The sequence below is a fragment of the Pistacia vera genome, unplaced genomic scaffold, assembly GCF_008641045.1.
Source record: "Pistacia vera cultivar Batoury unplaced genomic scaffold, PisVer_v2 Contig841, whole genome shotgun sequence".
In the NCBI taxonomy this organism is placed as follows: Eukaryota; Viridiplantae; Streptophyta; class Magnoliopsida; order Sapindales; family Anacardiaceae; genus Pistacia; species Pistacia vera.
The window spans coordinates 14,418-36,751 of NW_022196714.1; positions in this window are offsets into that span (position 1 = coordinate 14,418).

A 22,334-nucleotide genomic window follows, 5' to 3' on the forward strand; every position below is an offset into this window, starting at 1 on the left:
TCCGAAAGGCAGTGCAACATTAACGAGATCATCTCGCTTCCTCACTTGAGGGCATACGGCTTTTGCGAGGATAACACCAAATTCCTTACCATTCTTGAGAAAGGTAAGTGTTCGCTTGCTTATGCTTTTTCCTTTTGTGTAGGTAGGTCGCTTATTGCTTGCTTCTTTTTTTTGTAGAAATGTGGGCCGAGAAACCAAAGGATCTTAAGGAAAAGGTGGCAACTTTCGTGGTTGCCAAGAAACTATCGTCTACTTCAGTAAGGAAGCAGCCCACTAATGTTGTTGGCACGAAGCGAAACGGGGGTGAACTTGGGGAAGGCCCAAGTGTAAAGAAGCTCGCAACTGCCTCAAAGGTAGTTGGCAGGAAGGTGCCCTCGAGCCCCAAAAGGGGTTGGCAAAGAAAGTATCCAAGCCAGTTGGAGGCTTGGGGAAACAGAAAACACCTAAGCAATATGATGGCTTGAGTAAGAAGAAATCGATTGAGCCTCAAGGGGCTCGAGAAAGCAGAAGAAAGTCGAGAGTAGGTCGACTCAGGTAAGGAGGTCGCGGGCAGGCTGGCAGCCTAAAGAAATCTATGGCCGAGGACTTGGCCAAGAAGAAGTATGTTCCCATGGGTGAAGCTGCCACTACCTAAGAAGTAAGTCCAGCTCGTCTTGACAAGAAGGCAAAAAGATGGATGAGGTGGCTCGAGCTACGGTCGATACATTAACTGATCAACTCCTTGATCATATCAGCATCAGGGTCGCAGTGGCTAAGGATGTCATCACCCCGCGAACCTTTGTGAATGTTAGGGATTTGTCTCCCACCCAAATGTTGGCTTGGGTGTGCAGTTATACGGCAAAGGTATTAGCACTTCGCTTCTTATCCCTTTTATACATGCTGTCATTATTCCTCGCTGACTTTCGCTCCCCTCCCCCCCCCCCCCCCCCCCCCCCCCCCCCCCCCCCCCCCCCCCCCCCCCCCCCCCCCCCCCCCCCCCCCCCCCCCCGGGCTTTTTTTAGGCTGCCATGGCTAGCAGGCTTCTCTACGATGAGTGTTACCCCATGTTGGAGGGCACTCATCAAGAATAGAAACTAGCAAAAACTGTGAAAGAATATGCCTTGGGTAGGGCCCAAGTTGTAGAGAAGGAGAAAAAAGAGAAGTAGGCTGAGCTTGAGTAGCTTAAGGAAGAGATGGCGACCTATGGGGTCAAGGAAAGGGAGTTCCTTAAAAAAATTAAGGTGAGTGAGGCTGCGCAGGCAAAGGCTGAAGCCAAAGCAGCCGAGGTTGAGAAAGTTTTGGCACAACAGCGAGGTGCCAATGATAAGCTGAACTCCGAGCTCTCCTCGACTCAAAAAACTACTTTGGACTGGGAGACAAAGTTCAAATAGGTCTCGCTCGACCTTGGCCAGGAAGCGAAAGGTCGATGAAATGCCATGGTTGAGACTGGACAGCTCAGGCTTCAAATCAGGGAGCTGAATAAAGCCATCACCAATTGGGCTTGGGAGACGTCAGTCTTTCTTGTGCAAAAATTATGGGAAGCTCATCGCTCGATCAACTTTTCCTTTCTTCTGCGAGCTTATCAGAAAGAGGTCAACAGGTTGAAGACCAAAGCTCAAGGAATGGCCTATATGTACTCGGATGATTTCGAGTCTGATGGTGAGGGCCTAAAGGAAGTCGACGAAGGCAAGGAGGAAACCAGCCTTAAGCAAGAATTCGAGGATCCAACTCCTCTGGCTACACTTCCCCAGGTTGTTGCAAATCTTCCTTTGGGCGAGGCCCCAAAAGATGTGCTAGCTCCTAGCCTTGAGGAGGCCACTGTCACTCCTACCATCGAGGAACCATCTGTCCCCATTGGCAACAAGCTTCATGGTCCAACTGATGATGATGCCCATGTTCCTCCACTTGCTTAAGAAATTTTTTTTGTATCTCTTTTATTTTTATTTTTATTTTTATTTTTTTGTTAAGTTTGTAATCAAACCTTATAATCAATGAAAGGTATTTTTGCATGTCTCTATCAAGCAATTTTTTTTTTTAGTTTCTACAGAGTCGTTTCAATCGTCCTAATCAGACTTGTCATAAAAAATCTGAATTTGCTCCAAGTTATGCATAGCTCGCTTCTTGAGGAACTTTTTGAATATATGCGAGGAAATCTTATACGACAACTCTAACTTTGGATTTATTGTCCGTCTCGAGTTTTGGTCGCCAGCTTATGATTGATTTCCCTCGACGTGTTTTACTTGAATTTTTCCAAGTGTAACTTTATCAATTTGGGGTACTTCACCCTTAATGAGTTGGATTTTGGTGTGGCTTATCGAGCTAAGCTGCCTTTTTTTGAACTCTTGACTCTGAGTTTTTCGGATGTGATCGCGTGGGTTGTTATTTTGGAACAATAAATGATAAATGGTAAACAACAAGTAAATAAAAATGGTGAACAAAGAAAAGTCATGAATAATACCTTTTTTATTGATAGAACTTTTTGGCCTTGAACGACCTTACAATAAATGACTGAAAGAAAATAAAACATGAGTGGAACCGGAGCTGCTCATTGGTAATACCTTCGCAGATGCTCGGCGTTCCAGGCTAGCAGTATTGCTTCGCCGTTGAGGCGTTCCATGTGGAAAGTTCCTAGTGCGAGCTTTTTAGAGATCTTGAATAGACCTTCCCGTTTGGGCCTAAGTGCCCCTAAGTTTGGGTTTTAAGTACCCTAGCAACCTTTCTAAAGACTAGGTCACCCACTTCAAAGTCCTTGTTCTTGACTTTGGTGTTAAAGTATCGCTTGACTCGTTGTTGATATGAAGCAAGCCCTAACTGAGACTTGGCCCGATGTTTTCGATTAGGTCTAGCCTCAAGCGGAGAAGATCTTCCTTTATTTCTTCATTGAAAACTTCCCTTCGGAACGAACTAATCCCACTTCAACTAGGGCCATTGCTTCACACCCGTATGATAGAGAGAACGGGGTTTCTCCTGTTGAGCTTCTAGTTGTCGTTCTATAAGACCGCAAGGCCTTGGGAAATTCTTCGGCCCATCTTCCCTTCAAAGCATTGAGCTTCCTCTTTATGGTGTGCTTGATAACTTTGTTTACAGCCTCTACTTGACCATTGGCTTGAGGTCAATAAACAGCAACAAAGCTCTTCTTAATACCAAGTCGTTCACAAAAAGATATGAAGTCTTCACTGTCGACCTATTTTTCATTGTCGGTTATTATAGTGTGAGGGATTCCGAAACTATAAATAATATTTTTATAGACGAAATCTTTCAGCTTGTTTGACGTGATGGTGGCTAAAGGCTTGGCTTCTGCCCATTTGGTGAAGTAGTCCACAACAACCACTATGAATTTAATTCCCCCCTTTCATTAAGGCAAAGGGCCTATCAGGTTGATGCCCCAGATTGCAAACAGCCAGGGGCTTGTTAAAGTAGTTAACTCTTAGGGCGGAGCTCGTGAAACATCAGCGAACCTCTAGCATCTGTCGCATCTGCACACATATTCTGCTGCATCATTAAAAACTGTAAGCTAGTATTAACCCTGACGAAGCACTTTGTATGTTAGAGATCTGCCTCATGCATGGTTCCCACAAATGCCCTCTTGATCTCTCTAAGAACATAGTCTGCATCTTCATGGTCAACACATCACAGTAATGGTGAATTGAACCTATGCTTATACAACTTGTCATTGATGAGCGTGTATTGAGCTGATTTTGTGCAGAGTGTTCTAGCTTCATTTCTCCCTTCAGGCAATGTTCCATCCCTTAGGTAGGCGATAATTACGTCCATCCAACTGTATCTCTGACTTGTCGCTAAGATTGGTTCTTGTGGAGCGAGGATGCTTGAACTTGGGAGGAACTTAATTGGTATCGAATCAGTTTTCTCTTGGCTCGTTGCAGAGGCTAGGCGGGCGAGAGCATTGGCTACTGAATTCCTCTCCCTTGGGATCAAAAGAACTGTGAAGGATATGAACTGCTCAAGCTCGAACTTTACCAACTGGAGGTAGAATGCCATTCTGTCCTCTTTCGCCTGATACTCCCCAGTAATCTGGTGAACTACAGGCTGGGAGTCATTGTAAATCTTGATGGACTGTACCCCTATTTCCTTGATGAGGGGGATCCTCACAAGCAATGCCTTGTACTTATTTTCGTTGTTGGAAACGGCAAACCTGAACCCGAACCTTACTACAGCTCTGATCGGGTTTCCCTTGGGACTTTCGAGTATCGCTCCTACCCCCTTCTCATTTGACGACCTATATACATACAGAGTTTACTACCATAGGTTGTCGAGCTTTGGCTTCTGCTATTCGCTTTCCCTTAAGATGCTTGCCTCTGGCAGGCTTATTTCCTCTTTTGGCTGATAAGAGAATTCTGATATGAAGTCCGTCAAAGCCTGACCTTTGATTGCCATTCTTGGGATGTACTTGATATCATGCTGACTCATTTCCATCACCCACTGGATCAATATGCCCGATGGCTCGGGCTTTTGCATTATCTTCCTCAACGGAAAGTTTGTCAGCACATGAATGAATTGTGCCTAGAAATAAGGCTGCAGCTTCCTGGCAACAATGACAAGGGCATAGGCGACCTTCTCCATTTTGGAGTATCTTATCTCCGTGTCAAACAGCCTTTTGCTCACATAGTACACTAGCCACTGCACTCCCCCTTCTTCACGTACCAACGCTGCGTTGATGGTAGACTTTGCTACCGATAAATATAACAGTAATGGCTTGCCCTGGACGGGCTTTGATAATAAAAGAGGTTGTCCCATATGTTTTTTTAGTTCCTAAAAGGCTCTCTCACACTCCTCCGTCCACTTAAAACCCTTCTTCCCCTTCAAGGTCTCAATGAATAGTAAGCACTGATCCGTGGCTCGGGAAACAAACCTGCTAAGTGCGGCCACATGTCCTGTCAAGTGTTGTACCTGCCTTATGCTGGTCAAGCTTTTCATGTCTAGAAGAGCTTGAATCTTCTTTGGGTTGGCTTCAATACCTCGCTGATTTACAAGAAACCCCAAGAACTTTGCCGAGCTTACTCCGAAAGCACACTTTAGAGGGTTAAGTTTATTTAGTATTTTCTAAGGATGTCAAACATCTCCCCCAGGTGCTCAAAGTGGTTTTCGACGACCTTTGACTTGACGAGCATGTCGTCGATGTACATCTACATAGTTTTGCCAATTTAGTCAGCGAACATCTTGTTCACCAAGCGCTAGTAGGTTGCCTCAGCATTTTTCAAGCCAAATGGCATAACCTACAACAATAAATTCATTGGTCAGTAATAAAGGAGGTATGTTCTTCATCGGGTTGATACATCGAGATCTTATTATATCCCGAGTATGCATCCATAAAGCTGAGTAGTGCGTTTCCACTGTCATATCTACTAATTGGTCGATCCGAGGTAGCGAAAAGTTGTCTTTGAGATAGGCTTTATTTAAGTCCGTGAAGTTGAAGCAAGTCTGCCACTTGCCATTTGACTTCTTAACCAGAACTGGGTTGGCGAGTCAATCCGGGTACTTCACTTCTCTGATGAAAGTTGATGTTCAGGAGTTTGTCTACTTCATCCTTGAGATCTTTAGAGCGTTTTGCATCCACAGACCTTCACTTTTGTCTTATTGGTCGAGTTGTTAGGTCGATGTTCAATCTGTGGCACATTACCTCGAGGTTGATCCCCACCATATCTGCATGCACCCACGCAAACACGTCGAGATTTTTCTTCAGAAACCTTACCAGATTATCAATCATTTCTTTGCTTAGATCGTTGTTGACCTTCAGTATGCGAGTTGGATCTTCCTCGCTGGCGGATATTTCTTGCAACTCTTCCGTCAGCCTTGCTACAAGCTCTTCTCTATGGATGCGAGGATCTATGGTATCCTTAAGAGGTTCGAGGCGCAGCTCAGATTCTGTAATGACCATTGTCCTCGGGAACAGCCATTTTAGTGCAACATTAATGGCCCAATTGTAACATTCTCGAGATTCCTTTCCATAGCTTCTGATAGTCGTGACTCCCCTTAGAGTTGGGAACCTCATTGCTTGGTAGCGCACTAAAGTGACGGTGCTCAAATCATCCAGGATCGATCTTCCGAGGATGACATTATATGTGGTCGGGCAGTCTACCACTAAGAATTATGCCATCACCGTCCTGTTTTTGGGTTCTACCCCTAGGGTCACGGGAAGGTCGATTGTTCCTTTGGGGACCAGGCTGTCCCCAGTTAACCCATAGAGCGACGATGGGCACGCCTCAAGTTTCTCTCCATGAACCTCATTTCTCAGAAAGCTTCCAAGAAAATGATGTTCACTGCATTTCCATTATCGACCATCACCCTCAGTACCCTGGCATTGCCAATTCTAGCTGCGATTACAATCGCATCATGATTATGGCGAGGGGATTTTTCACATTCTTTGACTATGAATCCTACAACCTTGCTTTCTTGTTTGGGCCGAAGTTCATAGCTCATAACCCAGGGGACCGAGTCTGTTCTAGCCTCTCGAGCATATTGCTCGCGAGCGTGGCTTGAGCTCCCTACTATGTCAAGCCCCCTATAGATCATGTCTACCAGGACTTCATTGTTGGCATTGGTCGGGGCTTTCTAAACCTGGTTATTTTGCTCATTGGTATTTTCGCTAGCTGGTGCCTCCTTAACAAACTCCTTTAGGTGGCCCCTTCGTATCAGGTCTTCGATGGCATCTTTTAAGGCCCGACACTCATTGGTATTGTGCTCGATGTCTTGGTGGTATCGACAATATTTTTGCCAATCTCTTCTGCCCGGAGCCCCTTTATTCTTTTCAGAGTAGGCAATCTCTTCACCTCATGGGAGACTTCGTATATGTGGGCTATGTCTTGCGTGAGGGGGGTGTATTCTGCATATCGCAGGAAAGGTTGCCTGTCCCTATAGTTATCTGTTCTCTGTCTTTTTTTAGACTTGTTCTGATCCCTATCATTATGGTTTTGGCCCCTCCGCTTGTCTAATGGGCGATCTTGTCACCTGTGTGGGGCTCTTCACGGTGAGCTTCTGGCTAAGGCTGCTAGCGAGCTTTCTACTCGCTGATATTTTGCAACCATCTAGTAAAACTTTGCCAGGCTTATGTGATCTTCACTTTGGAGCTCTTTCCATAACTCCATTTGCGGCCTGATGCTTGTAATTAACAAAGTCTGGATTGACTCTTCCGGTGCATCCGCGACCTTTGCTTACTCATTCTAGAACCTCGTTAAATACGACGTCAGTGTTTCATCTCTTTCTTGACAAATGTTGCTCAAGTAACTAAGCGGCAAACTATCTTCTTGCTTGGAATTGTTACAAGTACAGCGAGGAGAATTGTTGCCAAGAACTGATGGAGTTCGCCTTGAGTCTTTTGTATTATCACTTGGCATCCCCTACCAATGTGACCGCGAAGCAACGACACTTTGCCAAGTCACAGACCTGGCACAGCTTGTTAGGAAACGATCAAGTTATGGCAGCGAAAACAAAAACATAAACATCATAGATTGTTCCTTTGAACCAAGATCAGGGCACAAATTTATAGTTTATACAATATATTAGAATCTATAGAAAAATTAGCTCAAGGTTAAGAAACCAAACCCACGTTTGGAGGCTACCCCAACTTGTCTCGAAATGGGTTTCGCTACCAACCCAAGAATAGGATCGAACCAGCGGTAGTCCACACGAAGATAATCTCCAACGAACTAAAGAATGATTTGCTAGATCCTCTTTAGCCTTAAGAACCAAGAACAAAAATCAAATGAAACTTTGATTCAATCAAAGATGAAGTGGCGTGGAAGAGAGGAAAAAAGGGGGCTGGAATTTTTCTTGAAATGATTGAATTAATTAATTAATATTTCTCACAAAGTGTTGCACTTATATAGTGCACACTTTGCCCTATTCCATCATGGAATAGGCTTGGGCACCAACCCAAACAGCCCCTATATCCAAATAGCCCTAATTACATATTTTATCATTATTGTTATTTCAATTAAACTCAATTAATATATATTTCATATATTAACATTTAACAATAACAATAATTCATTTATATATATGCGAACACATATTTAAATATAATTTCACTTATTTAATTTTATTAACAAATTAAATAAATGCTACTACCTCAGCACATTTAATTGCACTGTGAAATTACCAAAATATCTTTTTTCACCTAAAATGACGAAAACGCCCTTCTTTTAAACAGGTTCTTAAATTATGTTCTATGTGTGTGACCCTTGTGCTCCTTATCATACCGGTAGTGTGTAGTATCGCGATTAACACCAACTATTCGTCTCACTACATACAAACCAAGATTGGCCTCTAGCAAGGCATCATGGCCACCTGATAGATTCGGATTCAGCAAAGCTGCTACCTGTCAATGATATGGTTACCGTACAATCCAATCCTTTCATCATATGTTATCTCGATGAGACCGAGGCATAGAAATAGTGTCAACCTCAGTTACTCTCGATATTATGTATTCAGTTACTAGACCAATGACCTAAATTATAAACTGGATCGAGCAACAACTCAATCCTACTGTGGCCACAGTTTTAGTGTCATTGCCATTTACTGAATTACGCCGTGAGATAGCTTCTCCCGTACCCGAGAGTGATAAATCCTCTGTCAATCCACCATAGTCTTGATGCATTCCTTGATGCAGCCAATCACTACCGTATTGACAGCTTTGAATAGAACTGCGTTAGGCTAGTGTCAAACTACACCAATCGGTGCACAAGGCACTCCGGTGATCTCAAGTCTAAAGATCACATGCACCACCATTCGTTAGAGGATTTGTCCCATAGACACTGGGGTTACCATCCATATGGAATCCTCTGGTGGGTCAATCTAATGAACTTGCCTACAGCAAGCACCCATGTGTTGCACCAGGTTGTCACCAAACAACTGTGAGAAGTGAGATCAGTCACTGCCTTTTGACAGGGTCGTTCTGTTAGAGTAGATGCCCTAAGAGCCAATCAATTATTGTAGAATTGACTCTTTGTAATAATGTTCATTAATCAATAATAAAAGGCATTTTATTCTATATCGCGTAAATCATTATTATTGCAATATGTATTGATATATGTCCTTAGAATGGTAGAACCGTTATTGTGAAAACAACCAAAAAAAGGGAAAAATAAATAACTACAAACAAACATAGAAAATGAACTATTTCATTAACTAGCTAGAGAAGACAACCTTTCAGTGACAAATTTCTGGTTAACGGAGCTTTCAACCGCATGGGAAATATATCCAATTCTGATAAGACATTGACTGTGAAAATTCTGATAGGGCATATGCCAACTTTGAAGTTATTCATTGTGAAAGCTGTTAGAGTAGATGCCCTAGAGCCAATCAATTATTGTAGAATTGACTCTTTGTAATAATGTTCATTAATCAATAACAAAAGGCATTTTATTCTATATCGCGTAAATCATTATTATTGCAATATGTATTGATATATGTCCTTAGAATGGTAGAACCGTGACGAGGGTATCAAGTGTTTCAAATCTTGATAGTGAGAACCCTATGAGCACATATGGTGGCCACTCTAGAAACGTCCGTAGCCCCAGTATTATTCTGAACTAAGGGCACAGATAATACGGTAAGGCTATCATAGTGTTGAACGACCCTGTCGAAAGGCAGTGACTGATCTCACTTGTCAAGGTTGTTTGGTGACAACCTGGTGCAACACATGGGTGTTTGTTGTAGGCGATTACACCACAGCAAGTTCACTGGACTGACCCACCAGAGGATTCCATATGGATGGTAACCCCAGTGTCTATGGAACAAATCCTCTAACGAATGGTGGTGCATGTGATCCTTAGACTTGAGATCACCGGAGCGCCTTGTGCACCGATTGGTGTAGTTTGACACTAGCCTAACGCAGTTCTTTTCAGAGCTGTCAATACGGTGGTGATTGGCTGCATCAAGGAGTGTATCAAGACTATGGTGGATTGACAGAGGATTTATCACTCCCGGGTACGGGAGAAAGTTATCTCACGGCGCAATTCAGTATATGGCAATGACACTAAAACTGTGGCCACAGTGGGATTGAGTTGTTGCTCTATCCAGTTTATAATACGGGTCATTGGTCCAGAAACTGAATAAATAATATCGAGAGTAACCGAAGGTTGACACTATTTCTATGCCTTCGTCTCGTCGAGATAACGTATGATGAAAGGATCGAATTGCACGGTAACCATATCGTTGACAGGTAGCTACTTTGCTGAATCCGAATCTATCGGGTGGCCATGATGCCTTGCTAGGGGCCAATCTTGGTCTGTGTATTAGTGAGACGATTAATTGGTGTTAATCGCGATACTATACACTACCGGTATGATGAGGAGCCTATGGGTCACACACATAGAAGATAATTTAAGAGCCAAGAAGAAAGAAGGGCGTTTTCGTCTTTTTAGGCGAAAGGGTATTTTGGTAATTTCACAGTGCAATTAAATTTGCTGAGGTCGTAGCCTTTATTTAATTTGATATTAAAATTAAATAAGTGAGATTACGTTTAAATATGTGTTCGCATATATTTAAATAAATTATCATTATTGTTAAATGTTATTATATATATTAAATATATATTAATTGATTTTAATTAAGATAATGATAAATTAAAATAAATATCTAATTGAGAGTGTTTGGAAACATGGGATATTTGGGTTGGAGCCCAAGCCTATTCCATATGGGAATAGGGCAATTAAAATGTTACTATAAAAGAAATGTTTTATTTGTAAAAGAAAAAAGAGAATCTCATTTTTCACTCATTCATTGTAAAGAGAAAACACACAGCCCCTTATTTCACTCTCTCATGCCAGAATTGATTTTTGCCTAAAATCAATTTCTTTTCATTTCTTCTTTGTTCTTAAGGCTAAAGAGGGATCTAGCAAATCCCTCCTTAGTTCCTTGCGATTGTCTTCGTGTGGACTACGTCAGTTCGACCATACACTTGGGTCGGTAGCAAAATAGATTCAGAGACAAATTTGGAGGAGCCTCCAAACGTGCGTATGGTTTCTTAAACTCTAGATTAATTTTTTGCAGATTCTTATTGTGATATAAATTGTAAAATTGTACCCTGATCTTGGTTCTATAGAACGATCCTTGTTATTATTGATTTTGTTTTCCGCTGCCTCAATGGATCGTTTCCTAACAGCTAATGCGTCTTAGGCTTGGATGAGTATTTTGAAACTTAGAGTTGTGGCTAGGGACAAAATCCATCATGTTATTGGCAATGGAGATCATACCTTTTTATGGCATGATAATTGGCATCCTCTTTATTGAGAGAAAAGAAATAGAATTGTTTATGACTTAGGTCTCTCAAGATATGCAAGGGTAAGTGGGTTTGGGATGAGACGAATTGGAATTGGCCATCGGCAAACTCCACTACACTCATTGAAGTCAAGAACTCGATGATTCCCTCCCCTATGAATAATCAAGACAAGGTTGTTTGGAGACCTAATCCTTCGGGTTTGTTTAGCATCAAATCGGCTTGGGAAACATGTAGAGTGCACAAAACAAAAGTGGATTGGCACCATATTATTTGGCATCAAAAGGCAATTCTGAGACATTCCTTCATCATGTGGTTGGCGATAAAGGAACGCCTACAAACCAAAGACAAGCTAGTTAGTTATGGAGTTATTTCTGATGGGATTTGTTGTTTTTGCAACTAGCAAGTAGAGACTCTTGACCACCTTTTCTTCTCTTGCTTGTTCACTAGAGACATTTGGACTCGCTTGATGGGCATGTGTTCTTTGGGTTACTTCACTCGGCCTTGGGAAAGAGTATATAAAGCACATCACTACTAAATGAAACTCCAAGAAGCTCAAGCATGCTATGGGTAAATTATGCTTGGGGGCCACCATGTACTACATTTGGAGGGAACAAAACAATAGATACGTTGGGAAAGATTGTCAAAATGCAACTTCTTTGTTTACCCTCATTAAGAATGTGGTTAGATAGAGGCCAATGGATCTCACAAAATTGAAGAAAACCAATAGCAACTCTCGGCCTACTCATGTAACGCCCCACTTGAGGTACGTAGTTAATGCTTCTTCTTTTGCTCTTTTTGAGTTGATTCATTATTGTTGGGTTGGCCTTTGAGTGATATGTTGAACGCTTGCCTTGTTATTGGTTGAAAATAGAAGAAGTTTAGTGTTTCAGTCTTTGCCGGGGCGAAGAAGAATCTTCGCCGCAGCGAAGAGGTGTTGAAGCCACGGGGAAGCTGCTGGACAGTTTCGCCGCGGCGACAGAAGATTCCTCCTCGTGGCGACATGCCGACCAAATTGTTTGTTAAGTTTTAGATATTTTCTTCCCTAAGGGCAATTTGACCAATCTACCCCTATTTAGCAGGAAAAGTGGGGAGTAAATTGAAAGGATTTTTCATGGAGAATATGTTGTTATGGGGGTGTGTTTGTAATGAATCAAAGGATATAGATAGAATTCCCAAAGAAGAGTAAGGGCAAAATGGGAATGCTTGTGTATAAATTTCATTAAAAGGAATTAAGTCATTGCAAACCCTTCATTCTTCTTCTTCATCGCCACTCTCCTCTCTTGCTTCCTCTCAATTTCTCTTTCTTGTTCAAGGAGTTTAAAGGGTTTGGAGTGTTTTGGGTAGAAAATCAATCTAAGGCATCCTAAGGTAAGGATTCTTGCCTTGGTTGTAAAGCTTTGTGAGTTTTGAATATATTTGATTATTGAGGGTTTTTGTTCATTTGTTTAAGAGTAGAGAAAAAGTCAAGCAAACCAAGTGAAAGGAAGAGCTAGTGAAATCTCTCCATAACAAGAAAGTAAATCCCAACCCAAGTTGAGATTGGAGAATTTTCTTGATTAGGGTTTTGATAGCAATATGTATGTATGATGTTGTATACATGTTATATGCCGCGTTATTGAGCCTTAATGGAGATTTCTAGTGCTTTGTAATTGTTTATCCAATTCAAATATGAGAAGTGAGAGTGGGTTGGAAAGGTGTTTGAGTTGGATTGAAGGATATTGAGAAATCCTTTTTGGAAGTGTCTTTCTTTGGCAGGATTTATGGCTATGTGAGGGGGTTTCTCCCCATTTTGGATGGTTAGAGAAAGACTTAGAATTATTGCATATTAGAGTTTATACGAATTGGTGCTAACTGGGAGAAATGCCACTTCATGGTACAGGAAGGAATAGTACTGGGTCACAGAATTTCAAAGGATGGCATCGAAGTGGATTGGGCAAAAACAGAAGTGATTGAGAAGCTGCCACGACTACAAACGTAAGGTAGTCTAGAGTTTCTTGGGGCATGCAGGGTTCTATAAACGGTTTATCAAGGATTTCTTTAAAATCTCTAAACCCCTTTGCAATTTATTGTTACCTGGCCAGGTTTAACTTTGTTATAAAGGAGTTTTACTCCAAGAATGGATGGTTTAAGAAAGAAGTAGAAATTTACCAAAGATAGTATTTGGGTAGGCATGCATGTTGTTTGATGAAATGCCTAAGAGAAGTGCATGTATGAGTAGAGAAAACCTTTCTTTGTGCAACATTACATATTTGCATTACATGTTTGCACTTAGAAAGAATTATAAGCATGAGCCATCCACATGCATATATTTGCATATGTATAAGACTTAAAGAAAGAATAAAGAATTTAAGAATAAAGAGAAAGAAAGAAAAGCACTGAGGAAATAAAGAAAAAAAGTGCTAAAGAAGAGAAAAGAATAGGTGTTCGATGGGGAACCCGTGGGTGACAAGAAGAAGAAATTCCCACATACACGCCGCCTTAAGTAGAGGCCTAAGAAGAAGAAGAATTTGTACGGCCCGTAAAAGTATATGTGGATGAGGGTTGTACCAAGAAGAAGTCCTACATGCACGCCACCTTAATTGAATGGCCTGCGAAGAGAAAGAATTTGTTAGTCCGCAAGAGTGCATGTAGATGAAGACTGTACCACTCACAACGGCTAGGGTTCTGAATCCATGCATCAACCGAGTCCGATCGGCAAAGATAAGAAAGAATAAGAATAAGAATGAGAAAGCATGAGCAAGCAAGAAAAGAAAAGAAAGAAAAAGAAAAAGAAGGAGAAGAGCAAGAAAGAAGGAAAATAGAAAGAAAGAAAGAACAGAAGAAAGAAATATAGAGAAGAAAAGAAACAGAATAAAAAAAGAAAAGAAGGAAAGAGAAAAGAAAATGCATTTCTTTGCATTACTGATGTGCATCTCATCCTGCATGTTACCATGATTTCCATCATGGTTAGTAGAATAGAAAGAAAGAAAGAATAGTGAGAATAAAAAAGAATAGAGAGAATTAGAAAGACAGAACAGAAAGGTAGAAGATGGAAAACTGTGAGAAGTAGAAACAGTGAAAGAAAGAGAAAGAACAAGTGAGAATGAAGAAGAAAAAGAATAGAGTAAGAAAAGAACTCACGTAAGTGTGGGGATGTAAGGTAGAGGATTTATTTAACTAGCAATTAGTGTTCACCCTTGTTTCTCCTGTGTTGCAAGAAATAGGGGGAAGCAGTCGTGGACGTCGAGAAGTGGAGAGACATGGCATTGCGTCCACCATTATCCAAATTCTGTATATGTTATTGCTATGTACAAAATAATATTTTATAAAGAATTATATGTTAAAAAGAAAAATTTGGGCCCATATTTTTCATTTATAGTACGTATGTTTTTCATAGATAATTTCCGAGGATACTAGTTAAGAAAAAAGTTATTACAAGAAGCCCGACCCAATTTCAACATCCAAGCTCTTAGTCCAAACTCGAGGTTTGAGCAACTCCATTCTAACCAACCACATTACGAATATCCCAAAAACTGACATATATAGTAATTCATTATTTTATTGAAGGATGAGAAAACCAATGTCTGAAACCCGGACCAAAAGGTGAATCGAGCAGTCATCAGCTTCGGTATGGGCGGTAACCTAATCTCTCTTTCTTCTCTCCCTTCATCTTTTTTTTTTTTTTTCCCTCTCTTTCTCTTCGTCCCTTCTCTTTTCTTCTATATATATATTGGGTGCGTTTGATTCAGGGAATGTTGGATTACTGGAAAGTTAGATTATCTTGAAGATTACTGGGAATCTTTAGGAAAATCTGTTTAGTTAGTTGGAATAAATTGGTGGGTATGTTATTTAAATTACTGAATTGTCCTCTAATTAAATATTATTATTTAATATTGTTATTTAGATTATTATTTGGATTATTTATAACCCCCCTACATTTAAAAATTTAGCAAAAACAACCCTATAATAAAAGTTTGGAAAATCAACAATGCACCCCCACCAACCCAGCCACTGTCGGTCGTCGGTAACCTAACGGCTCACGGAAGGTAGGAAATGGCCTCTATGCGCTGTATGGCCATTTCCAGCCAAAGATCTGGTTGGAAATGGCCATATCGACACACGACGGCCATTTCTGGCCTTCCGTGCGCCGTTCCAACAACAGCGATGGTTGGCCGCGGGCGGCAGTCGGCAGCGAAAGATGGGTGGGGCTAGTGGCCTGGGTGGGCTACAATTTGTTTTGAATTCAAGGGTAATTTTGTTCAAAAAGTTAATTAATTGGGGTGAAATAGTAAAAACAATATTCATGTAAGTTAATTTAAAAATAAGGGTATTATTGTCCTAAAATTTGATTAATAAGGGATAGAATTGTAACCAAAAAAAGATTACCTTGGTAATCTTAAAATACCTAAGAAAATAGAGGTAATCAGATTACCTCCAATATTACCAACAGTAACTACTATTGGTATTTGAAGATTACCGGAATCTTATATTACTTGACAACCAAACGTGGTAATCTAGTAATATAAGATGACATAACCCAGTAATCCCACATAACCCCCAACCTAACGGCGCACAAAAGGTAGGAAATGGCCTCTATGCGCCGTATGGCCATTTCCAGCCAAAAATTTGGCTGGAAATGGCCATATCGGCACACGGCGGCCATTTCCAACTTTCCGTGTGCCGTTCTGACAGCGGCAATGGTTGGCAGCGGGCAATGGTTGCCGGCAGCGGGCAGTGGTTGCTGGCAGCGACAGATGGGTGGGGCTGGTGGCTTGGGTGGGCTGCAATTTGTTTTGAATTCAAGAGTAATTTTGTTCAAAAAGTTAATTAATTGGGGTGAAATAGTAAAAGCCATATTCATGTAAATTAATTTAAAAATAAGGGTATTATTGTCATAAAATTTTATTAATAAGGGATAGAATTGTAACCAAAAAAAGATTACCTTGGTAATCTTAAAATACCTAAGAAAATGGAGGTAATCAGATTACCTCTAATATTACCAACAATAACTACTATTGGTATTTAAAGATTACCGGAATCTTATATTACTTGACAACCAAACGTGGTAATCTAGTAATATAAGATGACATATCCCAATAATCCCACATAATCCCCAACCAAACGCCCTTATATATATATATATATACTCTCTCTTAAACACATCTAGATGTATATAAGAGAAATGCTCTTNTTTTTTTTTTTTCAGAAGAAAGGTTACTGTAATTTTTTTGGAAAAATAGCCAAACCTAGCTGTGGTTTTGACCATATAATCCTCTTAGATTAATTTTATTGCTCGTAATTGATTAACACTAAACTATATAATTAGATGTATTAACCCTTTTAGGGATACGTGTTAATAGTAATGTGGACTCAACCATTTGACACTCTTAAGTTTATGCTTTTGGGAAAGTAGATGTCGAATTTCTCTTTTATTGAGATACGTGCAAACTGAATTGAACGCCTCAATCACAAAAAGGAAAAAAAAATTAGAGTTTTTGTTTCAAACAATTGTACCATATGCTCGTTAGGAGAATCACTAAGGAGGCATTTGGTTATGGGTTATGTGGGATTACTAAGGTTATGTCATCTTATATTACTTTATTAATATATTTAGTTTTTAAATAATATAAAATTCTGATAATTTTTAAATATTAATAGTAATTACTGTTGGTAGTATTTGAGGTAATCTGATTACCTACATTTTCTTAGGTATTGTAAGATTACCAAGATAATCTTTTTTTAGTTATAATTATATCCCTTATTAATAAAATTTTAGAACAATAATACCCTTATTTTTAAATTAATTTACATGAATATAACTTTTTACTATTTCACCCCAATTAATTAACTTTTTAGATAAAATTACCCTTGAATTCAAAACAAATTATAGTCCACCCAAGCTACCACCCCACCCACCTACCACCGCTGGTGACCAGCCGCCACCACTGTCAGAACGGCACACGGAAGGTCAAAAATAGCCGTTGTGTATCGATATGGCCATTTGCGAGCAGAGATCTGGACGAAAATGGCCATACAACGCACGAAGGCCATTTCTTGCCTTCCATGCGCCATTAGGTTGCTAGCTACCAACGGCTGGCAATGGCTGGGTTGGTGGGGTTGCACTGTTGATTTTCCAAACTTTTATTATAGGGTTGTTTTTGCTAAGTTTTTAAATGTAGGGGGATTATAATAATCCAAATAATAATCTAAATAACAATATTAAATAATAATATTTAATTAAAAGATAATTCAGTAATTTAAATAACATATCTGCTAATTTATTCTTCCCAATTAAACATATTAATATAACATACCCATCAACTAACCAAACACATTTTTATAAAGATTCCCAATAATCTTTAAAGTAATCTAACTTTCCAGTAATCTAACATTTCGTGAACCAAACGCATCCTAAGGGTTTTTGCTAACATGGACTCCAATGCTCAAGTCAAATTTTGTCTATTTCAAATTTTCTACATAATCCCTCAAATTATTACATTTTGGTGAGGGAATGTATGAAAATTGAAAATGTTAAAAGCATACTTTGCGCTTGGAATCGAAGGTACATATAGGAGCAGTGGCGGATCCAGCCACTTTTTGGGTGGGCCATGAATTTTTTTTTTTAATATTAATATGTAAATTTATATATTTTGGCCCATCCTAACAAAAATATTAATGGACAAAAATAGTAATGTATAATACCACTCTAAAAGAAATTTTTGGATCCGCTACTATATAGGAGTATGGTTAGCATTTGGTCCCAAATGTGACTCCCAAGAGTGAGAACATTTTGTTAACATCATGAATATAAAGTATTTATGGGAGTGCGACAGGTGTTTGATCCTAAAGTTTTATTTCAATGATAACATTGGTTGGTTTACACTTTACATCATAATATGAATATTTCAAAAATGAAAAAATATATATATACACACTATTTATTACCATAATACCTTAGTAATATTTTTGAGAATTTTTTAAAATAAAATTAAAAATTAAAATATATGTATATATAGCTGAAAAATCATCATTTGTTTTCAAGAAATAAATGTCTTAAAATGACGGTTTTCCTATCTCCTTCACAAAAATTTAAAATTTATTTTTCACTTTCCACAAACATTTTCTGAAAAACAATGGCAGCATGCCTTTTTCTAATTTTAATATTCCCATTCATAAAGCAACAAAAAAAATCCCCCAAACAAAAATAAATAAATAAATAAATTCGAAACACCCTTTTAAATCTCATCATAATCACAAACCTCTTCTTCTCATATTTTTCTAAAATTCATCAAAACCGCTCCCAAATTTCATTGCAATTTCCAAAAGAACCACTGCTTTTCTCCCGAATCAGGCCAAAACTTCAGGGCATACATGTAATTAACCTAAAACTCAGGAGTATTCATTTTACCTCAATTAATAAAATTACAAAAAAGCATGTACCTCGGGGACAAATTTCCGAACGGGCGCTTCGTAGAGATCAGCGGGGTCACAAGAGTGCCACTTACGGTAACGATCCTCGAACTCAAGCTCCATAAGGTGTCCAGTAACGGAGGTCATGAGCATGTGACAGGATTGTCCACGAATCGCGTAATTGAACTCGAATATCTTGTTGTAGCGCGACCGTCCCTCGCGCACTCTAAGGCCCTGGTTTCGCGAGAGGATTCCGGCCACCGACTTCGCCACTGAAGGCTTCTCCGCCACGTTGAGGACGTTGATTGTACGGCCTACGCCGGACATGGCGAAGAGCGGGAAGTGGAGAAAGGTTGGTTTTGTTTGGCTGTGATCAAAATTGGGGGTTTTGTGATTTTGATCGAGGGATTTTCCCGCCCAGCCAGAGTATAGTCTAATGTGGAGGTTTCAAATGACTAAAATGACCTTCATGCTATATGTTTTGTTGTTTTATGCATTTTGGCATGCTTATCTGTTAACTTTTACTTTGTAATATGAGGAAATTTAACTGGATAGACCTCCCAAGTTTGCATTTAAGAAAAAATTTTGCATTTTTTGTGAACTTTGAAAAACTGACGTAGCACACTTAAGAATAACTAAACATGCAAAAAGGGGCTAGAGTGAAATGATTGAAACGTATATGGGTAATAGTTAATTAATGGAAATTTGTTTAAATTTTGAAAATTAAAAACAACCCCCCCATTTCAAAATCGATTAATCAAAGGAGGCCACCCAAAAAAAGCGACCAACGAAACAGCCCATCTCTCTTGCAATTTTTGACGATTAAAGTTCTCAATTTTTGGCAAATATTTGGTCTTTAATCTTTATTTACCTGTTAGTTACACAAAAAACCAAGGCTGACATTACAAATCGAAGGAAAACCTAGCCTTATTCCAAATTCTAGAGTCTGACGTTGATGGCTATTCTAAGGTTGTCGAAGAAGACGTTCCGATGGATCTTTCGATGAGTGAAAGTGGTCCAGTGGCAAAGGACACGACAGTGGCACAAGAACAGACAACAAAATCTGTAAATGGTTCTGAAAAGGAGGACATTGGCGTAAATTCAGGCAAGAAGGAGGAGGAGGAGGAGGAAGATGAAGAAAAGGTACATTTCTTACCATTTGATGAAAAAAATTATTTGTTGGTGTGAATTTGGGGGATATTTAGTTGGTTTTGATTGTTAGGGTGGTTGTGGCATTTTGTCGAGCAGTTGCTGGGTATAGGGGGAGTGCCTTTGTTTAGGTTCCAAATGATGGGAGAAGGCATAGGAGGTCGTAGAGAGGTTGCTTGTGGGAGGTTATAGGGCTAGGGATGGCAGGAGGGGGCGGAATAGAGGGGCTAGGGGCTGCCCTGCATATTGTAGGACTGGCCACGCACAATTGCACGCACACTGCCTATGGCCAGCCTTGTAATATGCAGGGCAGCCCCCCTATTCCACCCCCTCTTGCCATCTCCAGCCATCTCCAGCCATCTCCAGCCATCATACCTGCCACAACAGCCTCAGTAGGGCTTGCATTGGCTTCCCTGGTCTTCTTGAAGCCAAAAACACCTACTCCCTGATGCCCTCGAAGCACATATCCCCTAGATTGGTAGCCTACTAGTTGTTTTGGTTTCTTTTTTTGCTGATATTTAGTTTATATCGATTGTGCAATGTTTCTGAAGCATAAATTATAAAGTCTATGGGTTAGAGTTTGTAATCGATAAGATATCATACTTCCTCGTAAGGGTGACAATTAGGTTGAGTTGGCAAGTGTTTACAAGAATAAATGAGATTTTAGGTGAACAAAAGAGGGGTGTGGACCGATTCAAAGATAATTGTTTTAGTCATTTTGTGGACATAGGAGACAATTGGAAAAAGGCGATCTAGGGCAGGCAGCACATTATATGTTGTTGCACTCAATTAAAAGCAAAAAAAGAAATGAAATGTGGTTCGTGGTGGATGGGAAGTCATTCGTTTTGGGATGATGGAATTTGCCTTAATGAGAGGCTTGAGATGTGGAGCATTTCTAGAAGCGAAAGAGGAAGAGAGAATAAAGAAGAGTAGGGCAGTCGAAAACTTTGTTGGAAAGGTTTTAAGGGGGCAGGTATCTATTACGGCACATGATTTAGAGGAGAGGTTAGGAGAAGAAGAGTATACCTCTTCGGAGAAGTTTAAGATATGCCTAGTATGGTTTTTGCATTCCATCCTAATAGCTTGTGACCCAACAAAAGCCATTTATATGGATTGGATGCGGTTTGCAAGCAACTAGGAGTTCTTTAATACTTATCCGTAGGGAAGGTTATCGTTTCAATTAACCATTGATTCCCTACACAGAAAAGACATGGCGATAAAGCACTACCAGTATGTTGAGAAGGAGAGACCGAGCACTTACAATTTGTTTGGCTTCCCATGGGCAATGAAGGTAAACATTAATAGTTTTTTGTTATATTTTTTGTATTATATGTGTTTTAATTATGATATGGACTGTTTTTTTTTTCTACAATATAGGCTTGGATGTATGAGGTCATCCCTGTTCTGGCTAAGGCGAGGAAATGGAAGGAGACTTCAGATGAGCCACCACAATTTCCTAAGATGTTGCGGTGGCACACCGAAAAGTGTGCCCATAGGGACCATGAGAAAATAGAAATGGAAATTCAAGCGGCTCAGGTAAGATTAAAGGATAAATCTTTTGAATATGCACTTGCTTTTAAATGAGGCTTAAATTTGGATGTGCTTTTAAATACAGGCTTGGATGTATAAAGTTGTCCCTGTCTTGGCTAAGGCAGGGGAGTAGAAGGAGACTTCAAATGAGCCACCACAATTTCCTAGGATGTTATGGTGGCATACCGAGAAGTGTGCCCATTAGGACCATGACAAAATAGAAATGGTAATTCAAGCGGCTTAGGTAAGATTAAAGGATAAATCTTTTGAATATGCATTTGCTTTTAAATATGGCTTAAATTTGATTGAATTTTTTTCTTATTATAGGAAGTCGTATGTCCCTTCCTCGCCCCTTCGTAGCGTGCCGAATGCACCAAATTAATTAACCTTACTAACCTAACTACTAAATTGTATATAGGGTGACCAAGGGTCGATCCCACAGGGAATGATTTGATTAAATCCTATATTCTATGCCAATAGCCACAATGAAAACAACACAATAAAACCCTAAACAGTGAACATGACAACACAACAGAGTAACGAAAGGGGTTTGTAATCAAGGCAAACTAAAGTAAAACAAAGAAGTCTCTAATGGAAGAAAAAATCAGGTTAAAAACAATTAGTTCTCAGTTCAAGATCCACCTAAACATGTATTGGACACGAACTAACCGTAACACTATTCTATCTCGTTATTATGGAACTACTAACCCTAGGAAACAACAAGCTCTGTTACTCGAATTCTCCCTTAATCGTCACTACTGAAATAAGCTCTTCAAGTAGATCCTAACCCTTGAACAACCTAGAATAAGCTCTCTAAGTTTAATTCAATGGTAGCCTTAAGAATTAGGAAAATAGATCAATCTAAGCAACAATCACACAAGCTCGGATTATTTAACTTAGGTTATGTTATTCAAGATGACAGAATGAAAACTTGTCCATAATCACCTATCATCATGTGTTACCCATTGAATAGAAAAAGGACAATTACGGATCACAATTCCTAATTCTAACAGATAAAATTCCGATAAAATAATTCAGCAGGCCATTA